Here is an 11,517-nt window from a genome sequence, read left to right as displayed (position 1 = left end):
GTGCAGAGAGGACTCCGTTCCGCCTTTGGACGCCAACTCCTCTCCTTTTCTTTTTGGAAGGATTTAGCTGATGATTCACTGGGGCCTCATTTCTGGCTGCCTCAGACTTGGCCCCTTCTCCTCTCCAGAGAGCAGCTGTAGAGGAAAGGGCGGGGAGCGGGGCTAAGGATTCCACCTCCTCTCTGGCCTTCTCAGCTCCCTGCTGCAGTTCTCGATGATGCCGGGCTGCCTGGGTCAGAAAAGTGTCTGCTGGGGAGCCTCTGCATCCATGCCATCATCTCTCCAAAAGGACTCCACTGGCCAGCCAGCCAGCCTCTGGAGGCTGCAGTCCTTGTGGGCTCAGGGGCTTCCTTTGTGTGGACCCCAAGTGGGCTCCACTATTTGTCCCATTGTGCCCACATCCCATTCAAGGGGTGGGAACCCACAATGAACCCCAGCACTGTTGGGGACCCAGAAGAACCTGCTGTAGTCCTAAGGCAGCCTGAAGTACCTGGTGGCCCTGCCACACCCTAAGCCCAGCCTTGAGCTCCCCCACCTCAAGAGCAAGGGAGACAGCAGGACTATGGGATGCCCAGAATCCACCTAGGACTGCTCAAGAAGGAAAAAGCCAGCAAAGATACTCATTGCCTCTCTCCCCACCCCCACCCCTCCCTCCCTCTATTATAGGGAAGGGATCCAAATTGCTTTGACTCCCCGGCTAGTGCTCAGGCTGAAGAGTTTCTTCCACAAGATAACTCTGAACTGGTGCATGGATTTTCCACTTCTGTGCAAAGTTCTGTTACAAATCTGGGGTAAGAGAGTTTGGGGCTGCAAAGGCAGTCATAACTGCTAGAGCTGGTGAATGTTAGAAATCAATAAATGGTAGAATTGAGATAATATTTGGAGTAAGGAAGGGAGGATGCAGGCCAGTGAAAATACAGGCTGAACCAGTTCTGTTCAGGAGATCCCTGATAGTGATGCCATTAAGAAGCAAGGAGAACTAAGTGCTGGGCCACTAAAGAACAATTGACCCTTTGCCTGAGTTGGGAGGGGAAGGTTACAAGAGGTGTGGTGTCACACAGGAAAAACATGCCCTTTTGAAATTTAGAGGTTGGGGAAGAAGGGGGAGGACTCCACAAGCTGTTGTGAAGGCCAAAGCCATCTTGGCAGGCTGGCCGAAGGCAGCTGGAAGAAAGACTCAGTGATGTCTGGGAATGCAATGCTGGGTTCTGTGAAGAGCGGACTCCTGAGATGTGAATGCTGTGAAATCTCTCTCCGTTGAAAGCTTCTGGTGTAAATATGTGCAAATAAATCATATTTCAAAGAGTCCACCACACCTCATTTTCCCCAGAGGAACACAGACCCTGGTGCCAAGACCCCCTGGGATCTCGTGCTCCGCTCGGCAGAGACTAGGGTAGCAGGAGCCGTTCTCAGACTGACATCCCCAGCAAGAGACAGAAGGGGCTGCACAAAGCTTCCCTTGGAGATTCAGGCTGCTGCCACACTTTACTCTTCTCCAGAAATGCCCCCTTTGTGCCACACTCATTGTTCTGGAGCATCCAGACAGCATCCTCTTCTGTTCCAGTGTTTTCTGCATGGCCTTTCTGTTGTTTTTCAAATGTGATTTGGGACAAATAAAGCACAGTAGTAGCATCAGACTGTCCAGTAGGAACTGACAAAATGTTGTGCTTCAGAGCTAAAACACTTCCTGTTCACTGCAGCTGACTCTTTTATAACTTGCTGTTGGTCGCTGCTAGGAGGGAGGGGGTGGTTATGAATTGCCCCCTGAATAGGCTATTTTTAATGCACCAGTGTCAGTTTCTGTTCCCACAGGGGAGGCTTTAATTATTGCATTTCTTCCATTTTTCTCTCCTTCCCTCACCCCATTTTTTTTGTAGCAAGCTTGTTGAAGAGCAGTAACACTTGTTGGTGGATTGAGCAGCTCTCTCTGACTCCTGCAAGTGAGGGGAAAGCAGACAGGCTCACTGATGATTTATTGTATTATTTATTATATTTGTATACTGCACTTCATCCAAAGATTGCAGGGCTGTTCACAAATCTGTTCCGCAAATGGCAGACTCGAGCTGGGATTTCTTTTTAGTGACCAGCCGGGCGCTTGCAGACTCCAGCCCCCTCTGGACAGCAGAGGGTCCCTCCCGTCCCTCCTGTCTGCTGACGCTTCTCCTCTTGAAGTTTTTAGCAACTGACATGTGACGGGATCAGAATGTTCCATCTTGAGTTAAAACAATACCTTTTGAAGGCCGAGGCTTTCCTGTTTGTTCGGCTGCGCGCCAGGAGGATCCCAGCTGCCCCAGCAAAGGAGACAACTGCCTGGCTGCGGCTCCAGGCTGGGGGATGGACCAGCTCTCCAAAGCACCTGGCTCCCTGAGAGGCTCAGTGGCGCATCCCAGCTGCACCGTTCCACTGCCCCCTTGAAGGATCTAGGGCTGGTGGAGCCCAGGGAGGGGGAAGGATGGTGCTGGGAGGAAAACCTATGGACCTCTTGGGCCAAGGGCAAGGGAACTCCCTCTCCACTCACATCCCCTTGGCTCTCCCCCAGGCAGGTCCACCCGCTCGTTCACGGCATAGATATCATTTTGGAGATGGGCTGTCTGAGGAAAGGAAATGGCAAAGAATGAATGGGCTGCCCCACAGGGAATTCTGTAAAGCAGGATATTCTCAGCTGGCAGAAGGACCTGAGATGAGGCTGGAGGAAGCTGCCTGCACCCTGGCTCCCATCTCTAGACCAGACATCTGAGACATTGTGGGCTCCCCCTGTGTGCTTGTCTGAACTCTGGCTGAGCCTAAAATACATGACAGGAGACAGCATGTAGAAGATCCTCCCCAGAGGAAGAAAAATGTGCCCTGATCTCCTTCCATCTTCGTGGTCCACAAACACTCCCCGAAGAGGCAGACCTGAAGATTTAGGGCCAACCAAAAAGGCCAGGCGATCTCAGATGGGCTCCAGTTTCTCTTGCAAGAAGCCAGAAAATTCTTTCTGTCCTTTGGAGCATTTTTTGTTTTGTTTCTCTCTTGCCTCCCCACTCCACTAAAAAAAATTAGGTTTAGTTCCAGCTCTTAGTGGGTGGATTGGCTGAGGAGAGAGAGAGAGAGAGAGAGAGAGAGAGAGAGAGAGAGGTCTCTGTTCTGCCATTCACTTTCCAGGCCAAGCAGAGTCCCTCCCCCCATTACTGGCTTAAGGCCTCCTGGGGCAATTTGGGGAGCATCAAAGCCACACAGCTGTTTGGACCCCCCTGAAATATACCGTCAAAACATTCTTTTACCACTATCATATGGAGTGGGTGGGGGGGGGCACTCCCCATTTGAGGCTATTTTAGCATTCAGTTCAATTTTTGTCATTTTAAGGTTCACGCGTTTCTAATTGTTATGAATACCATGGTAAAATTAATAGTTCTATGGTTGATTTATTACATTTAGTAAAATTATGGGCATGTAATGTTTGCCAAGAAAAGACACTGCACAGACTTTAATCATGTAAAGATGATAATTTAGTTGTTACACTTGTTGAAATGATGGGATTAATTTTTTAAAAGTTTGCAAACTAAGGGAGGAAGAGGGGGAAATGTTAATTTAGCGAGACAAGCAAAATGAGGAGAGGAGGAGGAGGAGAGGCAACTAGCCACCAGCTCTTCCCCAGGGAAGCAGCAGCAGCAGAGGCTCAGCAGGCTCCCCTCCCTCTGGAAGTGGTTGGGGCAGCTCTGGAAGCACAGGCTTTGTGCCAAGCGCATGCTCTGTTGCTGAGCTCTGGCTGTTGGGCAGGGCTTCCCATATTGCTTGCTGCATTGACGGGATCACCTGGTTTGTGGTGCTGCGCTGCCTGTCTCCATGGCCCTATGGGGATGTGCCTCCCCACAGAGAGAGGGCAAGAAACCAGGGAGGAGCCCCCTTTTTTGCAAAACATGAAATTTGGCATTTTGCTGGCATCAGATGCTGAGGCCGTGCCTCTCTTCTGGGCTGGGGTAAGGAAGGGGGTTGGGACTGTTTGGAAGCAGGCTTCTCAGGAATTAAAAGGACAGACATCTCCTGCCCCAGTTGCTGCAACAAGGCAAGCGATTGCACTGGTTGCTGAGATACCCCCTGCCCCAGTGAAGGCAGGCCTGCCCTCCATTCTGGCTGCTTCTCCATAAGGCAACTTCTGGAGCGTGAGGGTGGCTGATGGCTGGATGGCCAGCTGGCCATCATTTCTACAAAAAGGCTCAAAGGGATGTGTTGGTGCTGAGGCTGATGTACTTTTCTGTAGAAAAGGATCAAACTCTTAACCAAAACGAATGTTGAGGACCTCTGTGCTCTATCGGATGCTCTCAAGACAGGGCTTGAGGATGGATCCTGTCACCTGCAGCACAGGTTGTCCAGGTGCGGTTGCGCAATGCAGGGATGGATTGCTTTGCTCTGTGCGCCAAGAACACTTGTGCTAGTTTAGCATGGACATGATTGATTAATCACCCTTTAATGTTTAAAGTCTGGTTCCCTCTAACTTGTTTTCCTTTCCTTTTTCAATAGCAGAATAGAATTGTTCCATAATAAAAATGAAAATAATAATGAGGAACCGGGTAATTAAAGCCCACCTGCTCCACAGGGAGCAGGAATGGAAGAATCACTTCCTATCCATGTATCCATCCCAGACATGTTGACTTAGAAATCATTCCTATCCGAGGGGGCAGGGTCTGCACTCACCGCCACAGCATCAGAGGCCTGAGAGAGACCTCCGGGACACGGCTGCTGCTGATGCTGCTTGTGTGAGTGCTGGGAAGACCGCTCCCTCTCCTGCCAACTCCATCCGGCCGAGGGGGCGGGGCCTGCACCCACTGCCACAGCATAAGAGGCCTGAGAGAGGCCTCCGGGATACGGCTGCTGCTGCTTGTGTGAGTGCTGGGAAGACCGCTCCCTCTCCTGCCAACTCCATCCGGCCGAGGGGGCGGGGCCTGCACCCACTGCCACAGCATCAGAGGCCTGAGAGAGGCCTCCGGGACACGGCTGCTGCTGATGCTGCTTGTGTGAGTGCTGGGAAGACCGCTCCCTCTCCTGCCAACTCCATCCGGCCGAGGGGGCGGGGCCTGCACCCACTGCCACAGCATAAGAGGCCTGAGAGAGGCCTCCGGGATACGGCTGCTGCTGCTGCTGCTGCTCGCGTGAGTGTTGGGAGGACCGCTCCCTCTCCTGCCAACTCCATCCGGCTGAGGGGGCGGGGCCTGCACTACCACTACATTTTAGAGGCCTGAGCAGCTACTGGCAGCAATGGACAAAATGGTTTTAAATGTTTTAACCGCTTTTAATTTGCAGCACCTTAAATGGTGGTTGTTGTTTTTTATAATATTATATTATTTCATTATTTTATTTTTGCTTGGGGTGGGATAAGCATTTAGTCAGCACTATTGTTTCTTGCTTTGTTTTGTTTTGTTTTGTTCTGTTTTGTTTTATTATTATTATTATTCTGTTAAATTATTATATAGTTTGTATTTTGCTTTTTAAGGGGAAGGGTCATGACTGCCTGGGAGTGGGCCTCAGCCAATAGATTGGGTGGGGCAGGTTCCACAGGGGGGGATGTATTGGGACACCCGATCTCAGTGATCACGGGCAGGAGGAGGAGTTATGCTAAGACCAGACCATGTCATTACCGAGGAGGCTGGTTTAGTCGTTGTTTGAGGACTATCCCTGCCTCCAGGTCTGGTCCTGACCGGAAGGATACAGTAATCAGCAAGGGAAACCCACATGACCTGAAAGTGTTGCTGTGCAATGCCAGGTCAATGATGAATAAAACCACTGCCATCCACGACCTGATTGTGGATGGAGGATTTGACCTGGCATGTGTGACAGAGACCTGGTTGGATGAAGCAGATGGGCCTGTCCTTGCTGCTGCTTGCCCACCAGGTTTCTCTTACGCACAGCAACCCAGGTCATGTGGGCGGGGAGGGGGGGTTGCAGTGATTTTTAGGAAGTCATTAGTCTGCACCAGGCGTCCTATTGGGAAGACCCAGTTTTCTGAGTGCATGTTCTGGAAGTTGGGCAATAGGGGCAGTACAGGATTCCTACTGGTGTACCGACCTCCCCGCTGCACCAAGGATTCCCTGCCCGAGCTGCTTCAGGTCATGGCGGATATGCTCCTGGAGACACCTAGCTTGGTTGTCCTGGGGGATTTTAACATCCATGCTGACACGACCTTACAAGGGGCCGCTCGGGACTTCGTGGAAAGCATGGCCTCCATGGGGCTGTCCCTGAATAAGTCTGGCCCAACTCATAGCCGCGGACATGCCTTAGACTTGGTGTTCACCTCTATGGATGTTGGTGATCTGACACTAACTAAAAGCGAAACAAAAGAAGTGCCATGGTCAGATCACTTCCTGGTGCAACTGGACTTCTCCGCAACCCTTCCCCTCTGCAGGGAGGTGGGACCGATTCGGATGGTCCGCCCCCGCCACTTAATGGATCCAATTGGCTTCCAGAGAGTGGTAGGGGATGCTTTACCCCAAGTTGATGGCCTTTCAGCTGATTCCCTGGTGGCACGCTGGAATGCGGAGTTAACCAGGGCTATTGACTGTCTGGCTCCGAAGCGCCCTCTCTGATTGCATGGAGCCCGGACAGCCCCGTGGTTTTCCCCGGAGCTGAGGGTGATGAAACAATCGTTGAGACGGCTAGAGCGCCGGTGGCGGAAAACTCATTCTGAATCAGACCGGACACGGGTTAGAGCTCAACGTCGAGCCTACCAAGTGGCAATGGCGACGGTGAAGAGGGCCTTCTTCGCCGCCTCCATTGCATCTGCAGAAAACAGCAGCAGGAGACTTTTTCAGGTGGTTCGCAATCTATCGGAACCACCTGTACCACCGGGGCCTGGTAGGGACCCCAAGATCTCCTGCAATGCTTTTGCAAAGTTTTTTGCAGTTAAAATCGCTCAGATTCAGAAGGAGGTAGACTCCACCGTGGGAGCAGGGCCAGGGCGGGAGAGTGCTAGAGTTCTGTCTGGTCCTGTTACATGGGATCAATTCCAATCTGTTACCTCCGAGGATGTGGACAGGCTGCTTGGACAAGTGAAACCGACCACCTGTCTCCTTGATCCTTGCCCATCCTGGCTGATAAAAGCAAGCCGGGAAGGGCTGGGCGATGGGCTCTGCGGGGTGGTGAATGCTTCCCTCTGTGAGGGAGCCTTCCCAGACCCGCTGAAAGAGGCGGTTATTAAACCGCTTCTTAAAAAACCATCTTTAGATGCGGCCACGATGGCCAACTATCGCCCAGTCTCAAATCTTCCATTCTTGGGCAAGGTGATTGAGCGAGCGGTTGCCGAACAACTCCAGGCACGCCTGGAAGAAGCGGACCATTTGGATCCCTTCCAGTCGGGATTCAGGCCTCATCATGGGACTGAAACTGCCTTGGTCGCACTGGTTGATGATCTCCGGCGGGCTAGAGACAAAGGTGAGAGCTGTTTCCTAGTTCTGCTGGATCTCTCAGCGGCGTTTGATACCATCGACCATAACATCCTTCTGGACCATCTTGAGGGGCTGGGAGCTGGGGGCACTGTCATACAGTGGTTCCGCTCCTTCCTCCTGGGCCGTGTTCAGAAAGTGGTGGTGGGGGATGAGTGTTCAGACCCCTGGGCTCTCACTTGTGGGGTGCCTCAGGGTTCTGTCCTCTCCCCCATGCTTTTCAACATTTACATGCAGCCGCTGGGAGAGATCATCAGGAGGTTTGGGCTGGGTGTTCATCAGTATGCGGATGATACCCAGCTCTACCTCTCTTTTAAATCAGAACCAGTGAGGGCGGTGAAGGTCCTGTGTGAGTGTCTGGAGGCGGTTGGAGGATGGATGGCAGCTAACAGATTGAGGTTGAATCCTGACAAGACAGAAGTACTGTTTTTGGGGGACAGGAGGCGGGCAGGTGTGGAGGATTCCCTGGTCCTGAATGGGGTAACTGTGCCCCTGAAGGACCAGGTGCGCAGCCTGGGAGTCATTTTGGACTCACAGCTGTCCATGGAGGCACAGGTCAAATCTGTGTCCAGGGCAGCTGTTTACCAGCTCCATCTGGTACGTAGGCTGAGACCCTATCTGCCTGCGGACTGTCTCGCCAGAGTGGTGCATGCTCTGGTTATCTCCCGCTTGGATTACTGCAATGCGCTCTACGTGGGGCTACCTTTGAAGGTGACTCGGAAACTACAACTAATCCAGAATGCAGCAGCTAGACTGGTGACTGGGGGCGGCCGCCGAGACCATATAACACCGGTCTTGAAAGACTTACATTGGCTCCCAGTACGTTTCCGAGCACAATTCAAAGTGTTGGTGCTGACCTTTAAAGCCCTAAACGGCCTCGGTCCAGTATACCTGAAGGAGCGTCTCCACCCCCATCGTTCAGCCCGGACACTGAGATCCAGCGCTGAGGGCCTTCTGGCGGTTCCCTCATTGCGAGAAGTGAGGCTACAGGGAACCAGACAGAGGGCCTTCTCGGTAGTGGCGCCCGCCCTGTGGAACGCCCTCCCATCAGATGTCAAAGAGATAAATAATTACCTGACATTCAGAAGACATCTTAAGGCAGCCCTGTTCAGGGAAGTTTTTAATATGTAACGCTGTACTGTTTTTAACACTGATTGGGAGCCGCCCAGAGTGGCTGGGGAAACTCAGCCAGATGGGCGGGGTATAAATAATAAATTATTATTATTATTATTATTATTATTATTATTATTATTATTATGGGATATCCTCTCAGGTAAGTTTGCATAGGGTTGCAGTCTAAGGGGCAACTAAGATGCAATTCTTTCATGCTGTGTTCCCCACTGAGAAAAGATGAGTAAGAGGGGATTTATGGAACGGAGAAAGTGGAGAAAGAAAAGTTTGCCTGCCTCTGTCATGACACTAGAACTTGTCGACAACCAATGAAGCCGAATGCTGGAAGATTCAGGACAGAGAAAGGAAGTCAGTGCAGAGTTAAACTAGGGAACTCAGTCAGCCACACAGGAGGCTGTGAGGACCTTTAAAAGAGGCTGAGACAAACTCAGGGAGGAGAAGGCTTTGCAAGGCCAGGATGGCTCTGCTCTGCCTCCGTGGTGGAGACAGCAACACTTCTGAAGACCAGTGCTGCAAACCACAGGAGGGGAACCACAGCTCTTGTGCTTGGGTCTTGCATCAGGGTTTTGCACAGCAAAATCCAAGCCACTCCTGGCACAGGATCCTTGCAAAGCAGCCATAGGCTTTGTTTGGCCACTGCAAATACTGATGGGCAGTGCATAATTCTCTGGAGGGCACAGGCAGCCTTTGGATGTAGTCCCATTGTCATTTTTGGTCAAAGGAGGCTTTGCAGGTTTTTGAAGCACTACAGAAACCTGCAAAAATTCTTCCCCTTAAATATTGTGGTGGGGGTGACTATGTGCCCTGCAAACAACCACCAAGCAGGAAGTGAAAGCCCCTCCCAGACTGGACTGGAGCTCATTTTTAGATGAGGCAGAGATGGGGTAGAGGAAACAGTCCCCTTCTGGAGCCGGGCCCTCGCAGCTGCAGACCTGGCTGCCTCTGTGGCACAGGGCTTGTGAGAGCCAGCTTGTCAAAACCATTTAGCCACCATGCCAGAGCACGTCCTCCACAGGCCTCCTTCCCAAGGCGCGCTAAGCAGTGGCTTCTGCTCCCAGCCTCTGCGGGGGTGCTAATTCCAGGCACCCAGGAAGCAGGGGGCACATCTTGGGCGCTTATCCTTTCCTGCTGCTCCTGGAAAATGCTCTGGGGTAGGTCTCTCTCTCTCTCTCTCTCTCTCTCTCTCTCTCTCTCTCTCTCTCTGCTTGCTCTCCAGCCCTCGCTGGAGCAGAGGCGCTCGATTTCCCAGCACGCTGCTGGAAACACTTAGCCGATGCATCCCTCTCCGTCAAACGTGCGCCGGGAGGCCCATTTCTCGCTTGCCTGCCACTGTCACCGGGGCCGAGCTGCAGGCCTAACGTCTTCCGACAGAGCCATTCTCAGTGCTGGCAGCTCTTGCATTCAATTCTTCTCCTTTCAGGGGAAAGTTTATTTACTCTGGAGCTGAACTGACAAGCCAGAGCTTTACAAATCATGGCTGGCCCAAATGTTTGTGCAGGGGCAAGGGGGAGCCAGAAGTAACACTGGGAGTTGGCCCCCCGGCAGAGAAGTGGTCAGAGTGGTGACCCTGGCCGGAGGGAGGCTGGGACCTCTCCTAGCCCAGCCCAGAACAGGGTCACCATCTCTTAAAACGTCTGCCGCTTCTGTACCTCTTGCAACAACTGGACAAACCAAGGAGGTGACCATCTCCCCCACTATGGACTCTCATGATAGGAAGAGCATCACCGGCTCCATTATGCACCTGCCAGGCTTTGGCTGAAGGCACTGAAGACCCCCTTCTCTGCCTGAAAGCTCTGATACATAGAGGCCAATGATGGCTGCAGGAATCCGGGAAAGATTCTTCCCACATATTGTCTGAGACAATGCCTTGTCTGTAAGGCCCTTCTGACCATGGGGCTGTCTTGATATATGTGAGCATATTGCCTCCACCCTCTCTGGGCATGTCTCTTCCCCAGTGTTTGTTATTTATAAATTTTTTTTATTGCTTTTTTCCAGAATCTAAATCCATCATCAATAACACAACAAAAGCGGTTTTACAGAAAGAAAAAGAAATTAAACAAGAAAAAATTCATTTTTCGAAGTCTTTTTTTTTTTTTCATCATCCACTGGACTTCCCCATCTCCTCCATCCCTGCATTCTTTATAATAAATATAAACAGCAAATTAATACCTTGTTTCCTGTGTTTTTGTATTTTCATCTAATTATTCACTCTGAAATTAAAACTTTTCTCAATCATTAACTTTGTTTCTATCAACTCCGAATTTCAATACTGAAGCATATTTACCTCAAACCTTAGCAAATTTTTAACATTCATATATCTTATAATGTTTTTGTAAATAGTCCTTAAATTTTTTCCAATCCTCTTCCGCAGCCTCTTCTCCCAGGTCTCGGATTCTGCCAGTCATTTCGGCTAGTTGCATATAGTCCATCAGTTGTGTGTGCCATTCTTCCAGTGTGGGTAGCTCCTGTGCCTTCCAGTATTTAGCTATGAGAATTCTTGCTGCAGTCGTTGCATATAGAAAGAAGGTTCTGTCTTTCTTAGGTATCCTCTGGCCCACAATGCCCAAGAGGAAGGCCTCTGGTTTCTTCTGAAAGGTATACTTAAATACCTTTTTCAACTCGTTATAAATCATTTCCCAGAAGGCCTTCACCCTCGGGCATGTCCACCAGAGGTGGTAAAAAGTTCCTTCAGCCTCCTTACATTTCCAACATTTATTATCAGACAAATGGTATATCTTTGCAAGTTTGACTGGGGTCATGTACCACCTGTACATCATTTTCATAATATTTTCCTTTAAGGCACTACATGCCGTAAATTTCATACCGGTGGTCCATAACCTTTCCCAGTCCTCAAACATAATGTTGTATCCAATATCTTGTGCCCATTTTATCATGGCTGATTTAACTGTCTCATCTTGAGTATTCCATTTAAGCAGCAAGTTGTACATTCTTGAAAGCACTTTCGTCTTAG

This window comes from Podarcis raffonei, chromosome 16, assembly GCF_027172205.1.
Source record: "Podarcis raffonei isolate rPodRaf1 chromosome 16, rPodRaf1.pri, whole genome shotgun sequence".
NCBI lineage: Eukaryota > Metazoa > Chordata > Lepidosauria > Squamata > Lacertidae > Podarcis > Podarcis raffonei.
The sequence above is the reverse complement of the archived record's forward strand: the minus strand, read 5'-3'. Positions refer to the sequence as shown.